Below are 7,369 nucleotides of genomic sequence, written 5' to 3' on the forward strand. Positions count from 1 at the left end.
ATTCTTGCCCTAATCACCATTGCCAAATCTCATCGTCATTCTTCCTCTTCCTAAATCTTCTTCTTCTTTTTTTCTTCACTGTTCCCAAATAGCTCATCTCCTTCAGTCCACGTTCCTTTGCCCTCTCCACTACACCACACCATACACACCAACCTTTGCCCCTTTTTTAATGTCTTTCTAATCATCTATTTGCACCAAATTTGGTTGTTGTTGTTAAATTTTATAAATGTGCTATCATCGTTAACTCTGAAGATAGTTCTTTTCCCGTTGGTTCTCAATTGAACTTCTTGATGAATTTGAAGACGAAATTTTTCTTAAGAAATCTCAAATTCTAATACCCACTTTCAATTGCAGTCAAGAAACTTCGATTTCTATCATAAACGAAAGAATGTCTCCAATGGAAGCTGCAATTTTATCTTTCGAGGTCGAGCTAAAAATATTTTCCTTTGAGGTGAAGAAATTGAAGTGTTCTTTTTTTTTTCTTCTTCTTTATTGTTTCTAAAATTAGGGGAAATTTTTTAAAGATGTTGCTACTGAAAAAGTATCTTGTGAACTAAAAATGAAAGTATGAAAATATAAAATTCTTCTTGTATTAATTGTCATGGCAGTTAATTGCCATGGCAGCAGACCAAGTTGAAGAAATATTAATTTGTAAAAGAGGGGACGGTTAGAGATGAGAGAGAGTGTGTGTGAGATTTTATTTGATTAAATTTATTAATTATTATAGTTTCTAATTAAGAATTGACAGCTGTTAAATTAATTAATTTTGACTTACTTATTTGTCTCCCACTTGCCAATAGGAAAGTGAATACACTTGCCGTGCCACATCACCATTTAAGGGTGTCAATATATCCATTTAAAATACTTCAAGGGGGTAATGGGACTCTCATAAAGTATTGGTGTGTAGTTGAGAATCGGACAATAGATTGAGGGACATTTGACCATTTTCTCTGCATTATAATAAGCAATTACAAACATATATCATACCAACATGAAATCACAACTATCACCTACCTCGAATCCAAGCTTGAATCCCCTAAGGCACTTGAATCTTCCATTTCCAGATTCTTTATGTTTGTTCTAGGTCTACAAACAACAATTTATACGCAAGGATCAATAATCAAAGGTCTAATTATCTGGATTATAACAAACCCAATAATCCTACACCAAAACCCAAGATCCTAATACTCAATTTAGGGGTTTTTCCCACCATAAATCACAGATCAAAACTTTTCCCCATCGATAATTACCCATTCTACGGATCGAAACACGGATTGGAGGAGTTAAAATCTTACCTTTAGCCTCAAGAATGGTGAAAAACGCTCAAGAACTCATTTGGGGTCGTCTCCTAGTTCTCAAAGTCGAAAAGTACAGAATAAAGACATTTTGGGGTTTATTTACGACCTTAAGTCGCGTCGGACCCGCCACAGCGGTCCTCACCCCGCTACAGTGGCCCTGCCCTGGCGGCAGAAATCCCGCCCAGTGGCTTGCATAGAACCAGTGAGCTATTTTAATAATTCCAAGACCCCCATTTCACAACACACCTTTAACCAACGACGCTCAGAAAATATTATTCATGCTAAGATCGATTTCGGGAGTTCTACTCACCCGAATTCAATTTCGTAAAGTCGTACATATTTCTTAACCACTTATCTAACCACTCATGTAATTAAAATCATAAATAAGTCACCCGATTGCTACCAGATTTCCCTAGACCTCACTGACCTCGATTTCGTCCAAATCTGGACTAGGCTAGAAAATCTCAAGTTGCTATGAAAAAGTTTTCTGGCCCTAATTTTTTCTCCATTGACTTTTTCCTAACGACGAAATCAGGTCGATACAACAAGGGAAAAGACTATATTACATTTGTTCAATAATTAAATAAATGATAAGAAACAAACAAAACTACATAAAACTTTAGTTTGTAAATGTTGGGTAAATTGAATTATTAACTAGGTAAATTGAATTATTTGTAAAATGTTGGGTAAATTGAATTATCATTGAACTTTCAGAAAAGGCTCATTTATGTCATTCGTTAAAAGTTTGGTTCATTTATGCCATCACCGTTTAAGAAAAGACTCATCCATGCCATTATTTATTAAATTCAGTTTTGCAAAACAATTTTTTACACCCCAAACAACTTTTAACATTTTTCAATTGGGGTTTTTTAATCAAATTTACTCTTTTGGCTTCTTCTTCTTCCTTAAGAACACCAAGAACACATAAAGAACATCAACAACTCCCAAATTTCAATCTTTTTCAATTCTTCATGAAATTACCTCAAATTTCAAGAGTAGCTTCCCTCCGAAATGGATACCAAAAATCAATATCTTTTGAGCTCGAATTCAACCTAACTCAATAATGTAGAAACTGATAAACAATAATCTAATGAAACAATAAAATAAAAAACCAAAATCGCAAGAGAAGAAGAATTAATTAATTCTAGCAAATTTAAGGCTAGAGATATTTTCTCTGATAATTCTAAAACATGGAGGAGAACATTACAATTTATACTAAAGTATAACCCTAGATGACTCACCCTTCTTTCCTAAACAAAAAAATCCATTCTTCCCAGATAAAAAGATAAGGTAGTACAATTGCTAGCTAACAGAGTCTGACATGGACTAGATAGTGTTCCCTCCTCTAATTAACGGGTCTAATGTGCAAATAAGAAAAATACAATTTAAACTAGAGGGGATCATGGTGTAACTAACACTCAATGCCCATTTAACTACTTTTCAACTTAATGGTATTACTGTGCAAACAGAAAGTACACTTCTAACGCATCAATACTTCATTCTGCATCATTTCTCCCTTCTTAAAAACATTCTTGTCCTCAAGGAAGAGAGTAGTGAACATGATCTTCATAGTTGAGTAGTCCTCCCAAGTTGCTTGTTCCACAACCATGTCTTTCCATTGAATCAACAATTGAACCACTGCCTTATTCCCCTTTTTAAATATTTTTTTGGTCCAAAATGACTTAAGGTTCCACACAATATAAACTGAAAACATCAACTATGCGAGGATGAGTTATGTTTCTAGAAATTTCATGACAAAACTTCAGTTGTGATACATGGAATGTAGGATGAATGGCAATATGAGAGGTCAAGTTAAGTTTGTAAGCTACTGGACCTATCTTCTGCACCACATGGTAAGGTCCATAAAATTTAGTTGATAGCTTGGAATATGAGTGATTGGACACTGTGACTTGCTTGTATGGATGTAGCTTAAGATAAACCTTATCTCCTACTTGTAATTACCTATCACTGCTTCCTTTATTGACCAAAGCAACCATTCTTTGTTGGGCTCTATGTATATGGAATTTGAGCAGTTGAACCTTGCATTCCCTAGTCAACATACTTCTATCTATTTCTTTATCACTCGCCTCACTAGAAACATAAGAGAAATGAAGAAGTGGAGGCTGGCCATACAGTGCTTCATAAGGAGTAGTCTGTATTGCAGAATGAAAGGAAATGTTGTACCACCATTCATCTAAGGCTACGTACAAGGACCAATCAGCCTGGCTATCAGAACAATAACACCTTAGATAGGTCTCAAAGTACTATTTAAGACTTCAGTTTGATTATCTGAGTGTGGATGATAGGCAGTGGATATGCTCAGTGTAACTCCATGAATAGGAAATAAATTATGTCAAAACTTAATATGAAATACCAAATCTCTATAACTCACAATATTTTCTGGCTTACCATGGAGTCTTTAGATCAAGAAAGATTTGGGCCACTGATGCTGATGTGTAGGGATTACTGAGAGAAATGAAATGGCCACTCTTGGTCAACCTGTCTACCACTATCATGATGGTGGTTTTTCCTTTGGACTTTGGCAACCCATCAATAAAGTCCATGCTGATGTTGGACCAAGCAGAACTAGGAATTGATAAGGGTTGAAGTAATCCAAGATAGGTTGCTGCATCATATATACTTACTCCTTTGGCATACCAAGCATTTCCTGATGTAGGTGTTGACATCATCTTTTATCCCTTTTCCAATAAAAAAAGTTGAAATCCTTCTGTAAGTATTTTCCATCTCCAAGTGTCCTCCATTAGGATTGTTATACCTGTACTGTGAGATCTCCTATCTAATTGGATCATCTTTGCCCACCGCCGACTTGCCATTTCTTCTAACCTAATGATTGATATATGTGAAACCTTTTTTTGCCTTTATCTTGTTCTTGCACCCTTATGATAACCTCACTAACCTCTGGATTTATTTCCCAACTACTCTTGATCTTTTGCAAGAGTAAAGAGTCAGTGGAAATTTGAAAAAAGTGATCCACGAGTGACTCGACTCGTGGAACGATATAGGTCATTGTTTGGCTTGTGACTACCTGAGTGAATTTGCAATTCTTTCGAATCCACTTCATGGGTTGATAGTACAAATTATGGATTGTCTTCCACAACTCATACAATTATTCCAGGAAGTCATGCTTACACCCTCCACCCATCCTTTTGTTTCCTATGATAAATGAAATGCAACACCCCACCAAAATTAGGGAAAAGAAACAAGGGCTTAAGGGGTGATTAACTGTAAATTAAATAAACCCTGATCCAATCCTTAGAACTGAAAGTTAACATGTGTAATAAAATTAGAGGTGCACTGGATCAACCGAAAAGATTTTATACTGGAGGAGATCCAAGTCCTTGTTGGTATTATACAAAGTCGGTAAGGTTTGGCCTCTTTCGTCAACAATACGACCTACGTCACTGCCTTTACGAACTCTTTTACGGCTTTAACTAAGGGAAAAACGTCAAGTTCTATATAACATCAAATCATATATTCTTTAAAGAATTCTTCCACTAAACGACATTAAAGTGCGTTTATATCTTTATTATGTCTTTATAACAACATATATCCAAGAAATTTGTCGGAATTACGTCAGCATCAGTTAAAACGAGACAACTGTCTTCTTTTGTGTGGTGTAAATTTTAGATATGTATCTTAGATCTTAGTTTTTTAGTTTTTAACATATCTTTATTACTTCTTTTACAAGGAGCTTTCTAATACTTGATAAGTGGATTCAAGATCTCCATTTTAAAAAATGAAACATACAATTAAGAAAAGAAATTAAATATTGCAAGATCCGAATACTATTTATTCAAATAAATAACAATTTTTTGGGGAATAAAAAATTATTTACACGAGATTGAGGGCTTAACTCAATTGGTGAGCTTACTATATTCTATAGTTAAGGTGAAGAGTTCAAATTCGTCGGACAATGTAGCATCTCTTTTCCCTTTTCTACTTCCCCAATGTAATAAAATAAAAAAAGATATTTGTACACACTATTTATAGCAAATAAATGGATATATATATATATTGTTTACGAAATAAGGAGAGAATAGATCAAAACCAAGAGAGTCAACACAAAAAAGTTGTTATTTCTTCAAATATGTAGTAATTTTCAATTAAAGCACCACCAACTTGGTGAAGGGTTTAGGCTATGACCAACATGTACATAGACAAAACGTAACATAACATGAAGGAGGACATAACCCTTAACCTCCGATAGAAAGAAAAGAATGATAAAGTTCATTCTTGTGTACATTTGCTCAATTTACTCTGCCAATTAAGGGGGGTCTCCTCCATTGCAATTTTTATGTAAAAAGCATTTCTCTTCGTATTAGGAAGATTGAGGAACTAATTAACTCTTCTCTTCTTTGTCCCTTTTCTTTATAGGTGTTGTATGGGTCAGCTTGCGCATACCGTAATTAATTTCATGAGATACATGTCACCTAGCTTCCTCTACCAACAAGTATCAGGTAACTTTGTTTAGACTTAGGCAAATATATAGGAGGAAATTACCTAATGTTTTTGTCTTTATTGGAATTTGAACCTAAGACTTCACCATACTGAACCCACTTCATTGACCATTAGTCGAATCTATTTTATATATATATTTATATCTTAATTATGCAAATTGATCAATAGTTTATAAGATTATACACGTTTATCCCAACAGTTGTTTTTCTCTTCATTTGGACTTGTTTTCAATTATAACAATGATAGCATTTAAAACGAAAATATTTCCTACTTGTTGATCTAGCACTAGAAATGCATTCATAATATCTCATACGAATTTATATATGTTAAAAATGTGTTTTGACTTGAAAATTTGGTGCGCCGTTTATGTTGGTATACAAGAGCGTAGCCAACTTATAGCCACTTTTGGTGAAAAAAATTATACTATTTATATATAATTAAAATTAGTTTTTATATTTATATATAGATATTGAACCCATTCGACTAATTTGTGTGTTTATAGTATTGAACATTTTAACGGAAGAGTTTAATTGAGCTCTTTATATCCTTCTACCATTGGTGATTGGTCGTGTTTTACTATATTGTAACAATCTCAAGATTTATATGATAAAGGTAGGTGAAAAGATAAAAAGACCAATTTGGAGACAATTTGACAAATAAAGCAAAAATTAATTTTAATTGTTCTCAATTACATATCAAAATATTAATTATGAGAATCGCTCGTCTAAATTGCTAAAATAAATAATGGCAGATGAGATGCCTATTATAACTTACTATTTACCGTTGTTGGTTCTATCTCTATTCATAGAGTTTAAGTTATATACGTCGTCATTATAAAAAATAAAAAATTAATCAGACCATCAAATCACCTTTGTCTTTTCCATATATAATTTCCGTTTTTTGTTGCTTTAAAGGGTTCTAGTAACACTTTTTAGGCATTTTCCCCCACATATAAATTGAAGAAACTTGAATGAGTATAAGTGACTTTTTAGCAAAAATCACACAAAACACTTGGTGGATCAAAAACAAAGTGAAAATACTAATGGAAGAAAAAGAGGGGTTAACATATATCCATCCATCTTTAAATGCAGACAACACATATAAAGGGGGGAAAAAAATTCACTTTGCACCTCACATATATATCCTCATGTTTCCTTCAATTTCTCTATAAGGTGGAGACTCGAATCTTCATCAATAAGATGAAAATTCAATTAGTTAACCAACTGAACACTAAAATTTCTTGATCTCACTATCTTCTTTTTATGTTGATGTACTTTTTTCCAAACTAGTACCATAAAGTTTAGAAAGCAATAAGATATATAAGTATTACGAGCCTGTTTAGATGGGCTTTTAAGCTGGTCAAACTGACTTAAAAGTCAGTTTTTAACTTATTAGAGTGTTTGGCAATTAACAAAGTGACTTATTTTAAGTCAAAAATGACTTATTTTAAGCCAAAAGCTAAAAGCTAGGTGAGGGGAGCTTTTTTTTTTCAACTTAAAAGCTCTTTTATGTAGACCAAGTATATTACCTTTTTGCACTTAATTCTTTTATACAATTTCCAAATTGCCCATATTGAATTATTATTATTATTA

The sequence above is a fragment of the Solanum tuberosum genome, unplaced genomic scaffold, assembly GCF_000226075.1.
Source record: "Solanum tuberosum cultivar DM 1-3 516 R44 unplaced genomic scaffold, SolTub_3.0 scf00191, whole genome shotgun sequence".
Lineage (NCBI taxonomy): Eukaryota > Viridiplantae > Streptophyta > Magnoliopsida > Solanales > Solanaceae > Solanum > Solanum tuberosum.